Source organism: Puntigrus tetrazona, chromosome 15 (genome assembly GCF_018831695.1).
Source record: "Puntigrus tetrazona isolate hp1 chromosome 15, ASM1883169v1, whole genome shotgun sequence".
In the NCBI taxonomy this organism is placed as follows: Eukaryota; Metazoa; Chordata; class Actinopteri; order Cypriniformes; family Cyprinidae; genus Puntigrus; species Puntigrus tetrazona.
Genome location: NC_056713.1, coordinates 17,105,543 through 17,119,588, shown reverse-complemented (window position 1 = coordinate 17,119,588; position 14,046 = coordinate 17,105,543). Strand labels below are relative to the sequence as shown.

At 35.0% G+C, this 14,046-nt stretch overlaps 2 pseudogenes; one reads left to right on the top strand and one right to left on the bottom strand.

Annotated features, from left to right (window-relative positions):
• Positions 1–2,499: 2,499 nt before the first annotated feature.
• LOC122358655 lies at positions 2,500–4,354 on the bottom strand (annotated as a pseudogene).
• A 3,111-nt stretch (positions 4,355–7,465) lies between these two features.
• On the top strand, positions 7,466–9,067 carry LOC122359176 (annotated as a pseudogene).
• Positions 9,068–14,046: the final 4,979 nt, after the last annotated feature.

Below are 14,046 nucleotides of genomic sequence, written 5' to 3'. Positions count from 1 at the left end.
TTACTCAGTAATCAGCTACTGAGTAAACATACGGTCTATGAAAAACCCATAGATATAAAGCTGGATTATGTGTGATGCTAAAGTTCAAAAGCACCAGTTTTCAAATCTCCCAGCATATTAATATTGTTTTGAATGAGACGTGTTGTCATTTGCAGAACACAGAAAAATCACTCACTGCATTTTAAAGTGTGTGAAAGTCTTTAGTATAAAATATGTCTACATACTTCTGGTCTGTAAGCATGTAGTTTTAAAGAGCACATTTTGATGGGCAACATTTTAACATTTTGAGGTTGTTGGGCTACTAAATGTCTACATTGTAATTCAACACTTTTAATGTTCACGGTACTTTATGTTCATTACCTTAATAATAACACTTGAACGTGGTTATGTTTATTGGTCTGTTAGGACTTTCAGTAGGCCTATGTCAGTCTGATTGATGAGATCTGGAGGATTTCATTAATAGCATCCACTTGGTTTTTCATATAATAAACAACTCGATAATTAGCATGTCTTGTGTCTGAAGCCATTAATTGTGTTGATTTGATATCGGGTCAATATGAACAATGCCACTAATAATACCTTTGAGATGCCGAGCTTAATTGTAAGATTGTTTTCTATTATTTTAATCAAAAAAAAGACACAGCGTTTGAATCACACAATAACTTTAACAAGAAAAGTAGTTGCTTATGCACTGTTTAAAAATGATGTTTGTTTTGAAATAATACTATAAGTCCATAATGCATGTATATGCTTCATATAATCACATTTGTGTTGTTTTGTTTTTGCATTATGTTTAGGCTTTACGACCTTATTATCCTTTGTTTTTGGTATTCAGCGCAAAACTGTATTAATTTGAACACTTCTCTAGAATACAGTATGCTACTGTTTAATCTTCAAAATAAACGTGAAAAAAGTGTTTGATTTCCAGTAGATGGTAGCAATGTTTTACTAGCATTCTAAAGTTATCACCAACTGAGAAACATTTATATTAAATTTACTAGCTTAAGATGCACAGCTATATACAAACATAAGTTAGCCAATTCAAATTAAAAATGCCATAAAATCCCAAATAAAAATGACTATAGATATAATAGCTTATGTTACAAAGTTTTGATCCATAGACATTGTTATAACTTTTAGGCTTTCTAGACTAGACCAACATACAATTTGTTATAGACTTTTTACCTCATCTAGAACCCTTTAAAGATATATGAACTGGTAAATCATTCTTCTCCTCCTTCAACTTTCTTGTAATACGCCTATAACTCCATATATTCATTTAAACAACATAACAAGAAAGAAAAAAATCTATATATTAAAAATGACTGTTATCTTTTCTCTTTTTTTGTAAAAAATTTACAAGGCAGCTAGAGATGTATGTATAAGTGTATTTTTGCTATGAATTATATGTATCTAATTGCTCAATAAAGTGCAGTGCATCTTCAACCCTCGAGGTGGCACTGTTTGATACACAATGATTGTTTTTGTTTGCGATTTTCTCTTTTTCTTCTATGGGCACCAGAGGGCTTCAGCCTTTTGACAAAGTTATAATTTATTAGCAAGCAATAAATGTCTCTAGCATTTGCTTATTCCGCCTATGCCACAGGTCAGCCCTGGTAGTAGCGGTAATTTATTGTACTTAACAATACATTGCACAAATATTTAGAGTTTCAAAAGTTAATGCCTTTTCAAACTACTACACATACCAAGCAACACTGAAAACATTACATTTTATTATTTTGCATTTAATTATCAGAAGAGTATCGTGCATTTTTGTTTTTTTAAGTTATACTTGAGGTCTCTTCCCTTTTAAGCTATATTTCCAGTATAATATCATTTTAGATATCCAGTCTGAACCAGATAATGAAACAGAGCAGAGCCTGAGACAGCCACTTTACTTTAGAAATGATGTCTGACCTTTTTGTTTGAATGTCAATGGACAGAGACAGGCAGAACAACCATTATCTGCACTGTTTATTCTTTTTGTTTTAACCCAGAACAATAAACCCTGGTTGTTTTGCACTGAAGTGACAGAACTTTGTAAATGAAAAATAAATCACAATGTTTTATTGTCTTTATGAATACACAGGCACCAAAATGTACAGTATTGTTACATTATATAAACCTATTTTATTTATTTCTTACATGCTTCTCTACATATGTCTGTGTTAGAAATATCTTGAAACCTATTGCAACTGAAAACTGTACATTCAGAAAGTACCAAAAAATGACAGGGCCTGACTTTTGCCAAATGAAACAATTAGATATCAGTTAACACTGAAAATGAATTCATGCACTTCTGCATTCTCTATTATGAGTACAATATTACTACATAAAGAAATAAAAAATTACCTTTTGTCCTTTTAATCGTCTAGTAATTTTCTCAAACATTTGAAAGATCGGTCTGCACTGCATATTATTATTATTGCCATTAATGTGAAACTAATGTGAAATTGTTGTGCAATTGCCCTCTACTGACTTCATATTAAAAATAATTAATTAAAATTGCCTTGAACATAAACAGAAGGCTTTATAAGACATCTTGCACAAACTGAGGCAATAAACACATTTAAGCAGTGATTTTCTGTTAAAGACTTTTAGGAAATGCTTCCGGATTTCGTGGCTGTTCAGTCCATAAACAATTGGATTCAAAACAGGAGACACCATAAAATGAGCATCCCCATAATTTTCTGCAGATTTGCATTAACATTTTGAGAACCTGTAGGACAGGACGTAGAAAATCACAACAATTTCAAATATGATGAAAATGACCAGCTGGGCGACGCAGGTGTTGATGGCCTTGCTCTTTGCATCAGACCTACTTGTGACCAAGCAGGTAATCAAAATCTTCACATAGGAAAATACCTGAAAGGAAATACTAATAATCTGCATTACGGCCGTTGTAAATAAGCCGAAAACGTTATTAACTATAGTATTACACATGAGGCCAGCTTAACAAGAGAAGGATTATCACAAAACAAACTCACAATATGGGATCTACACCTTGAATGCATTCCTGCATGGAAAACTGAGTACCAATGAATAAAAAGTCAACCCCCCACACAAGAGCCACAATCATCATTACAACTCTGGGTGTCATTAGAGCATTATATCGCAGAGGCATACAAATGGCAACATAGCGATCAAAAGCCATGGCAGACAGGATGAACATCACACCACCTCGTACATGTGCAGCAGAAAACCCTGGAGCACGCAGAGAGGATAGTATGTACACTGGTTTCCGTCACAATGTCATAGAGAACCAGGAAGCATGGAAGTGATTCCACAAAATCATTCAAAGGAAGGCTGAACAAAATGAAGTAAACTGGCTTGTGGAGACTCTGTGTCAGAATAATGAGGAGCATCAGGATCAGATTACAAACAGCACCAAACACGTAAATGAAGATGCCAAAGACAAATATGGGATATTTTGCTCCTGGAGGGACGGAAAATGGATCCAGGAGTCAGCTCAAAACTGACTACAATGGATAAGTTCTCATTATGACCCTGTGAAACCTATGGAAGCGAAACGTTAATTCCAAACACCCAAAAATGTCTTTTTATAATATAATTTGACAGACAACACAGTTGATGTCTCTTACCTACATGCAGTAGAAGTCAGACATGAAGGACAGTGAAATACATTACTCTTATATAGACAACCATATTTCTGACATCACCCACGCCAGAAAGCCCTCAAGACAAGAATATCTGTGGGAAATCAATCATGAAACTTACAGGTGAAGAGTAGTAGGAGACATAAGCGCCACAACAATCTGAGAAATTAAACTAAATCTTTGTGGATATTAGCCATGTTTGTACAAGTTTTCTGAAATGATTTATGCTGATCAGGGCAGCATTTTCAAGAAGAATCATAGGCATGAAAGTAGATCATAGAAACCATTGTCACCAACCATTGTCTCTATCAACTGGAAAATACAGCCCAGATCGGATCAGTTTTTAATTATCAATTTTCGAAGAATCTCAAACATGGTTTGATGCTCGTGTTTTTTAGGCATGTCAAAAAGAACATTATTATATTAAACTAGTGATACTTTATTGATACTTATGAAGCTTATGTTGATTAGATTTGAATTAGGCCTATATAACAGACGCGAGGAAAACAGTTCTATTAGCAGAATATTGTTTATTTTTATGCCATCTGCTTTTTTCCATGAAGAACCATTAACATCCATGAAAAAGTTGGTTCTTTGGATTATTTAAATATTCTTTTACACTGCACGTAAAGGAACTGTTCACTGGAAGGTTCTTTGGGGAAGCAGTTGTCCTTTTTAAGAGTGCAGGTTGGACTCCAGTCCAACTCCAAGTCAGTCTTAATGTCCTGAGTGTGCATTTACTTCATCTTTGGATAGTTATGGAAATTTAATATGGCATCGAAAATATATGTGATTCTAGCCAAACTTCAAATAAGATGTTTTGCTTGTTTTAGAGGTCATCGCTTCAAATCTAATCTAATCCGCCTCATCCCCAAAACTGCCTACAGTTATCTCGATTTTTGGTGTGTTATTAAGAAAGAAATAGTTTGAGCCCAGTCTCGTGAAAATAAATAGAACACCAAATGCTACGCACCTGTTTAGCGTGCATATAATACACAGTTTTTGCATGAATATGATACGTATCTACCCCACACCTTAATCCTACCCATCACATAGCACACTCACAGCAAAGTCCATTTTTGCATAACAATACCACAAGTGTTGAGATTACCAATCTCTACTATTGGCTGCTATTGATTTTGTATTCAAACATATATAAGTCAATTTTGGCTAATTTTATCTGGAAAAAGAAAACTTGCTAATAATTTGGCACACCTGAATATAAGCAGTATTATGAGCAGTATTTCAGCCTTCATTGACAATTATATATCACTTATATATGATTAATTCTTGGAAAAAAAACAGAATTTCAACTTTCAACCTAATAATTCTGCACACAGTGTATGCTATCTACTTTAACACAGTCAGATTCAGTATTTAATTTTAGAAGTACTGTAAATATAAATAATTTTAAAAACACTATTTCAAATATATTTGCTAGGCCATTAAATATTTTTTGTTTGTTTAGTTATTTTTACAAGCGCTCAGACCATTTCATCACCTTGTGATGTCTACAGTTGATACAACCAGTGGGAGAGTCTATTAATGGCCTCTAGTTTTTGTTTGTCACGTATAATAAACCCTTTGATAATAAACCTCTTGTGCTTCACGAAAAATTTACCAGTTATCCAGCGCTTTAACTACAAACACTGTTGCTAACTTAAACCTTGGGGGTTTATGCCTCACAGCCTATACATTTTTATAATCTACAACTAAAAACATTTTAAACTGAGACATTCTTACTTGGTATAAGAGAGTTTTTAAATAGTTTTGCTTTATTAATGCATCAATTAATTTTACTAATGAACATAAGATATATCAATTGCCTGACTCTCTGACTCTTAGTTAATAATTTATTTTAATGAGAATGCAGAGCATGAACTCACATTATATCAATTAATTCCATGCCACATAATCTCGTCGTGACTACACATTTGCTGGCCATCTCCTATATATAGCGGTCACAATCTATTAATATATTTCTTAGCACATTAGCATAGAGCTCTCTGATCTTGATTTGGGAGTATCAAATTAGTTAGATACATAAAATGTGTCAAACACAGGTCTAGAAAATACAGAATTATGTCAATGTACCATGAAAAACACTGACCCTACTGGGACTAAAGACCAGAGAGAAACGTATTAATTAAGTCTTTGAAACATTGGTCAATGGAAGCTGCAGAGAGTTGATTAAGACTGTTGAGACCAAAGGCCTGAATTGAGTAAGTGAATTAAGTCTCAGGTCACTTTAATGTTGTAGAGTTGCTGGTAGAGTCAGTAATTACACTTGTACACATCCGAGGGCCCAAAAAAAGCATCTTTTTACTTTGATAACGATTAAAAAGAGTCATGTACTTTAATATGAAAATGCTTTTGGAGTGGCTCTTAGTTACAGTGTACAACAAACTCTTTTTCCTTTCTGCTGCAGGGACACATACAGAGTCACACGACTGACTCAAAAGATGTTAGTGATTATGGGGCTAAAGCCATTCAGAGCTTTTACCAGGCCACATCTGCAACTTGAGAGTTGAACAGGAACGCAAACAAATTGCCTGTCGAAGCACATTAGACATCTATGAGTTGAACTGTTTCTCAGTATAAAACCATATGCGTTTATGCAATGAGTGCTGCATGTAGGCATGTCTTGCTATGAATTTTCTAAAGAAAAGAAAAAAATAATGGATTGTAGGATTTTCGTTTAGTATGAGTTCATGCTGTGATTTTCTATTGCTGTATTTCCAGTAGGCCTCTTGAGTATATTAGAGTTCAGGAACACAATAATTGGCCTCTTGGATTTCTTGGCCTGCACTGTTTTGTTGTCACTGTATCTGTTTGCAGCAAGATTATATATATAACTGCTCTGTATGACTGTAAGTGGCATTTCTAATAATGGAAATAAACAATAAGTAATGTAAAAAACAAAGTATTAAAATATAATGTTACATAATAGCAATAATACTGTGTAAAAGCAACAGTACAAAATGTGTGAAATTTAAAAATCATTTCAAATGTTCAATCCACGACAGTCATACTCGAGGGTAAATCATAAAATATAAAAAGGTACTTTTGGATTGTACTTCAGTTCATCATTTGTAGATGATTTGTAGCCATATGTCTAATTTTCAGCCACCTTTTTCAACAAAAACATAGGCCTATTTATTCTCAGATTATTATTTTGACAAAAATATTCTTAGTAAATATATATATATATATATATATATTATTAAATATATATATATATACCAAAACCTTTTGAAATGTAATATTATTATGGAATGTAATATCTTGCACTGACTAATATTCAACAATAACGAGGTAAGTTAATTATCTCATTCTTCAGCACGTCCTCTCTAGCGGCAGTAGTTTTGCTATTACAAGTTGGTTTTTGGCCCAGCTACTGGTGATTGTTTGGATTAACTCTTTTTGTGCCTCTTAATATAAATTTCATGAGGTTTATATTTTTTGCTTGTTTGTTTGATTGTTTTGGTTATGCTTTTTTTAGTGATTAGCTTGTACTGACACTACAGTAACATCATGTTTGGTGGTTACTTGTTGGTCATACAATTCATGAAGAGCTTGCGTCTCTACAGAAATTACCAGCAATCGGTATATCTATATGCCAGTTCAATGCCTATCGCCGTGTTGTCGCTACCTCAGGCCTGCAACTTTAAGAAACAGGTAATGGCCACTTTGTAACCTGATCGACTCTTGAATAAATGATGGAGCAGTATCTGGGTTCACTATTACACAGTTGTTGCTGTTTGCATTTCCAGGACAGAGACCAGCTGAACAGATAATCATCGAGCTGGCACACGTTAAACAGCATCCTGCTATTAATAACCCTAAGGATGAATCCTGAGTAGTAAGTAGTTTTGGCTCTCGAAAGATTGCTTGTCTATGTTATTGTGATGCTAGCTTTTAGGTTACAGTATCATTGCGTTGCTAACAGTTGACTGACTTTCAATGAATAAGTTGCAATGAATGGAGGAGGGCCTCTAATTTGTGCAATTAATATTAGTGTATTATCAGTTTGCACCAAAATAATAGGTAAATAAAAATTCTACTTGAATTGGGCATAAATGTCAGTACAAAGCACGCTAGTAAAATTATTAATGTTTTCTTTTCTTAGTGACTACCTGTTCAAGCTGCTGCTGATTGCAGGGGACTCTGGTGTAGGAAAGTCATGTTTACTTCTTCGGTTCGCTGTAAGCTGAATATTTTACCCATACTTTTCTGTTTAGTGATTGACCCAAAAGTGTCAATTCTTTCTATTATTGACATCACTATCATGATGTCTCAAATCTGCGTGCCAGTTGTTTTTATCAATGTAAAACAAAATAGATTTTTTAAAGAATGTTATGGAAGAAAGCGAGTTATTAATTCTGTTGATGGCACACAATTATTCTAACAGGGCTAGTTACCTACACAGAGAGCTACATCAGCACTATTGGAGTAGATTTTAAAATCAGAACTATCGAAATGGAGAGGACAGACTGTTAAACTGCAGATTGTGAGTATATATATATATACGTATATATTACAGATATTATATATACATTTCATATTCTGACTAGCTGGTTTGTGTCAGGTTTTGGCATTTCATATCATTATAGGATCTGATTTAAACAAAGACATTTAAAATCTTTGTTTTCTTTTTTTTTTTTTGTAAAGTGACTGAAACTGATAATTTGCTGGTTAACTGACTACCACTCAAATAATTGTTGCCAAAAACACCTAAATACTTGGGAGGAAGAATGACATACTCAACTTTTTTTAGTCTTTTTGCATACAACATATATCATTTTGCTTTTTGTGACATTTTTACGTTTCTCTGTCTCAAGTGTGATACAGTAGGACAAGTGATGATTTAATAAATAACATCTAGCTATTGGCCGAGGGCACATGGGATTATAATTGTCTATGATGTCACAGAGCAGGTAATGCTTTTTAATCATTACAAAAAATGTTATAACGTTCTGGTTATAGAGAATGTTTAATGAAGTGCTTTGCCGTCTTTCAGAGTCTTTCAACAATGTGAAGCAATGGTTAGAAGAAATTGATCGCTACGCCTGAAAACGTCTCCAAGTTGCTAGTGGGTAATAAGAGTGACCTTGCCTCAAAAAAGGTCGTAGATTTTACCACAGCAAAGGTAAGCCTACCAAACCTAAGTCTGTTCAGAAATGGCAGATATAAGCAAATATTTTCACTTTAATTTGCACCGTTTGCAGGAATTTGCTGAGTCACTCAAAATCCCATTCCTTGAGACAAGTGCCAAGAACGCAAACAACGTAGAGAGAAGGCATTTTTAACAATGGCCTCTGAAATCCAGAAGAGGATTGGGACGGACAGCGTTCAGAATGAAGCTGTTAAAATGGGATCAAAATAAACAGTGCCCCTTGTGGCCTGGTGGAGAGAAGTCAGTGGCTGAGGAGGTCAGCTCTTGTTGTTAATAATAGAAAGGGTAAGATAAATTAATATTTTGTGTTTAGCTTTTTTCCTTTTTTATTTTTTCATTTTATTTATGTTTCCACGTTCTAATGAGCTAATGCCGAAGGTGTTACCTTTTCATAAATCATTTTCTGATCAAGTATTGCATTGTTCTATGTTAAGTGCTTTTTTTCTCTTTTTGGTGATGGACAAACCTATTACTTTTACACAACAGTTTTAAAAGTTAGGGGTTGCTCTGACTTTTTTTTTTTTTTTTTATGTGTTTTTGAAAAGAAGTCTCTTCTGCAATTGTTTGATCATCATAAAATGCAGTAAAACTGTAATACTGTGAAATATTATTACAATTTAAAAAATATATTTTCTATTCCCAATACATTTAAAATGTCATTTATTTCTGTGATAGGAAAAAGTGAATTTTCTCAGCATCCATTGCTCCAGTATTCATCTTTACATGATCCTCGAAATCCATTTTACTAAACCATTTTCCCTGCTAAAGCTGAAAAATAGTTTATTATCAATATATTGTATAATTTTCTTATATATATATATGTACCATTTTCAAAAGAAACAATACAATGAAATCTAAGAGAAATTCAGATTCTGAGTATCAAGCCACCCTCACTGTGCACCGTGATCCGAACCTAAATAAACACTCCAGATCAACCTAACGTGCAGTATTATATGCTCAGTATCATTATATCATGGATGTCATTACACAAACGATCAAGTAATAATACAATTAAGGAGATGTAATATACATAATGTAATTATCATATTCGGACATTTAGATGAATGTATATTATCTATTTTTATGACTTGTATTCAAAATTTTTTGAAAGGTGTGTCTGATTTATGGCAATAAAGTTCTAAAAGGTTCTAAAAAGTTTCAAAAGCTACAAAACATTTAAGGTCAAGCTTTGTGCTATCTTCGAATCCAACACGGGAATTACATTACAACCACGACAACAATCTAACTCCAAAACAAGCTTAGCCCCAGCAAGATCAAGAAAGGCCTGTTTCACATTCTGATAGCGAGCTTACATTTAGTGAGTGACTAGAATGTAAGAGAAAGACTTTAATAAAAAGCGAGGAAGTTTCCACACTGCAAAAACAAATGTTACTGCGATATGTTAATGCAAATCTAAAACTACTAAAATATTTTAGTTAGTTCTCAACAAAAGAGTGAAACAGAAGCTGAAACTACTTTCGCTCTTTTTACTGTGCAGTATGTTTGCAAGCAAATTTAAACACAATGCAATGCGTAATTTAAAATACAAGTGAAACACCTAAAATTCCTCAAATTAACAAGGTGCACACTGGGCCCAGAATTTTACAGGATTTCTTACATTAAGTAAGCTTATATTAAGTATTTCCTTTAAAATCTAATGTCTTATTTTAGACAAACATATTGTTTTTATGCAACTTATATAGTATTGCATTGCTATGAAGATTCCTGAAGCTTCGAGCTAAAAGATTACGTGCCAATGATTTCCAGCGCAGTAGTGATCTAAATGTTGATCTTCAGTGCTCCTTCTTGGGCGCTTGAAAGAGCAGCCGCATGCATTGTGGAAAGCATGTTGTTAATATATTTCAGGATGTATGAAAACAGGCCTCAAACTGGAAATCTCATAATGAAGCCATGTAACAAAACAGAGCTTATGTGAGAAAATAAAAACCTTCAAAACACATTACAACCAAGGACTTTTGCTCGTAAATCTAGCTGCCATGTTGGGCTGACTTGAAAGCCTTTATCGTTCCCTCTCTTCTGGGCTCCTCTTTGAGAGTGCATTCAAGAGGTGAGTCTCGTCTCGAAAAGCAGATGGCTTGAGCGTGTGAAAGCAAAGTCATTGGGGCTGCCTTTTCTTCACACAAGGTAGTTACGTGAGGACTGCAGGACAAGCCTGCTTCGCATTGGAGTGTTCGAGGCGCAGCAAAGGGTTGCGCTGAGAATAAAGCTCCTATCTGGCTTGATCTTGCAGGGAAGCAGGCAGCATACAACATGCGTGAAAAAATGAGAATCCATCCGAGGTGGTGAGGCTTCACAAGTATTCCGGAGAAAACAACCAAGGCTAATGCTAAACATAAAGGTAAGGAAAATGGTCTTTTTCATGTGGCTCGCTGACACAAAACAATCCAGTCCGTGGTCGACAAGTGCGTGCCGCATCTAAGCCGATAGAGGCACCTCAAATCCAAACGGGTAGTACTGACCCGACAAGAAGCGTGGATTCTAGGATGGCCTTGGACTGGGGCGTGAGAACAATATAGATGAGGAGAACCTGACTGGAGAGTGGCCTGATCCTTGCTGACCTCCCCGAAATCATCCTGGAGGAGACTTGCTCCACGCTTTCCTCATCCTGACTACCCATTCTTCTCCTGGTGTCCATATCCCAGTCTGACGCTCGTCGCCCTTCCAGCTGCCCAGAATAGTCTCCCCGCAGGGTGCTTGGCCTCTGCCTGGATTCCTCTCTGTCTGGCCCCCGCAGCTTATAAGTCTTTGGTGATTTTGTGCAGCACGTAGATGATGTAGAAGATGGAAGGAGTCTGAGACCAGCACAATCTGGAAGACCCAGAAGCGCAAATGTGAGACGGGCGAAAGTGTCGTAGCAGACATTGTTGCAGCCTGGCTGTAGCGTGGTTGCAGGTGAACTTGGACTGCCTCGTCGCTGTACACTAGCGTCTCAACAAGGGGGTCACCAGCAGGATGCACGAGATCAGAAGCACTGCTTCAGCCAGGATCTTTTTACCGGGGATGACTGCTTCGAATGATTCTGAACCTCTCAAAGAAAGCTGCCCAGAATTGTTGAGTCCCCCAATGTTTTAGTCACCAGGAAAACAAAGAAAAAAGTGTAACGGCAGAGGTACTCTGTTATTTCTTGAAACAATAGATTTAGTACAAAAAAAAACAAGATGAGGAGTGTATTTCTTCGTCTACAGACAGATTTGGGGGAAATTTTATATCACTACTTCATACGTTACATAAGTTGCTAACTAACGAGTCCTCTTCAGCGAATGTGTACCCCTAGAATAAGATTTCAGAGTTTTATAAAAACAATATAATCTGTAACATATATTCACAAATATTTTTGCAAGTGAAAAAAGATTTGTAAGCTAAATCTTACTTTTTCTCCAAATCCGCCCGGTGAAGAAACTCAACTAAATCTTAAATGACCTAAGGCTATAACTTTAAGCAAATTTTTATTTTGTGTGAACTCTTCCTAAGGGGGTGATCAATAAAGACCTACTCGTAGGCAAATTAAAAACAATATTTCAGAACATTTACATTTCTGGTGAAAATATGTTGGATTTTGTGTTTAAGTTCTTGATGTTTTAAACGTATTTAATAGTTCATTTAATTTGCTTATTATCATCTGTATTAAAGTGAATTTAGTTATGACTGGACACATTTAGGATTACTACAGTCATTATTTAATTTGGTAGTGACAAAAATATAGCTCACTCCATGTAATGAAAATGCAGTACAATCTTCTGCTGATTGATTAATATAAAAAGAGAGAAAGAAAAAAACTTACCTCTGGATAATTTGTCTGCAAAAATGGACAAAGTGTACAAAGAATAAAATTCTGCATGGCTAAGATTTGAAAAATGATCTGTTTGTCACCAGGAAAAGACCTCAGTGTGTAAGCTACAAGGGGAAATAGGCTGACCACACAGGCATCTGTCCAAACCCTCATTGTACTGGGTATTCAGACAAAGAGTCCCAATGTCACAAAGATTTAAAATACAATGGGATGCAACATCTCTGAATGTCCCTGAACAGTCAAGCTAGAACCTGCTGGAATGGAGAGAAACAATGCTACTTGCTAATTCATGAGAGATTTTTGACCTATACTCTGCTCTTAGGCGCAAAAGCTATTACATTTTTTTCTGCGCGTATAAATAGTTAAACGTGATATTTAAAAACAAATATTATTATTTTACACTCAGTCTTTACCGTGATTAATTATTGTCAAATATTTCTAGACTTCCTAATGTTAAAATGTATTATAAAAATACAACGCCAATATATACAAAATCTTTTTAGTGTAATAATAATTCAATAATGAACGCTCTTAATTAAAGAAGCTTTTTTGGAAAAAATTAATTCAGTGAAACCGGGAAAAGATTTTTTAGCCGCTTGATAACTTTAAAGTTACCAGTTTATGTGTTGTACTAAAGAACGAAAAATAAAACAAACAAGCGAAAAGCCAGACAGATGCACGTTTACAGATACTCATCACATTATCAGTGTTTCCACCTATATTCTACTCCTACCATCTGCCCCTGAAACATAACATCCAGAGTAAAACATAATTTGCACGCCTCGACATCTGTCTCCTGAATTACTCCATATACATAATCTTAATATTTTGCATTTGGCAGTCTCATTTAATGCACATCAATACTGGATGTCTGTTTGCTTCATGATTTGTTCTACTTGTGTATCTCTGTTTGTGCGTTTAGTTTTTCTTATATTTTCTCTCACACAAACACATAGAGCCTTTTGTGCCTTGTCGTGCAATATTTATTATATTTTATAGGCCTGCGTGATTTGCCGATTATAAATATGTTGGTTCTTAGTTAATGCACCAGCTTAAGAACACCAGCCAACAAACAAACAAATAAATACGACTTTTTTTAAAATAAACATATTCTATTTTCAGTATTTTTCTTTCCTCTAATTTTAGTTGTTTGTGCAGTAGCCTATCAAAAATGTGCATATTCATTCAACAAATCTTCTGGTCACTACTGACATTCAGTTTCGATTTGCCGCGTTAAAAGTCGTTTTATGGTATAACGCGCACATTTTTGATTGAAAATAAAAGTATCATTGCTGTAAAGTGCGTCTGTGAGTGCAGCGCTGTGATGGAAGTGAGCTGGCAGAATCTCTCAGCGGCAGCAGCCGTAGCGGTATATCAGATGAGAATGTGTTTGGCCCTCGAAGTTACAAGAGGGTGTCAGCAGTACGCCATGTTTAGCTGCT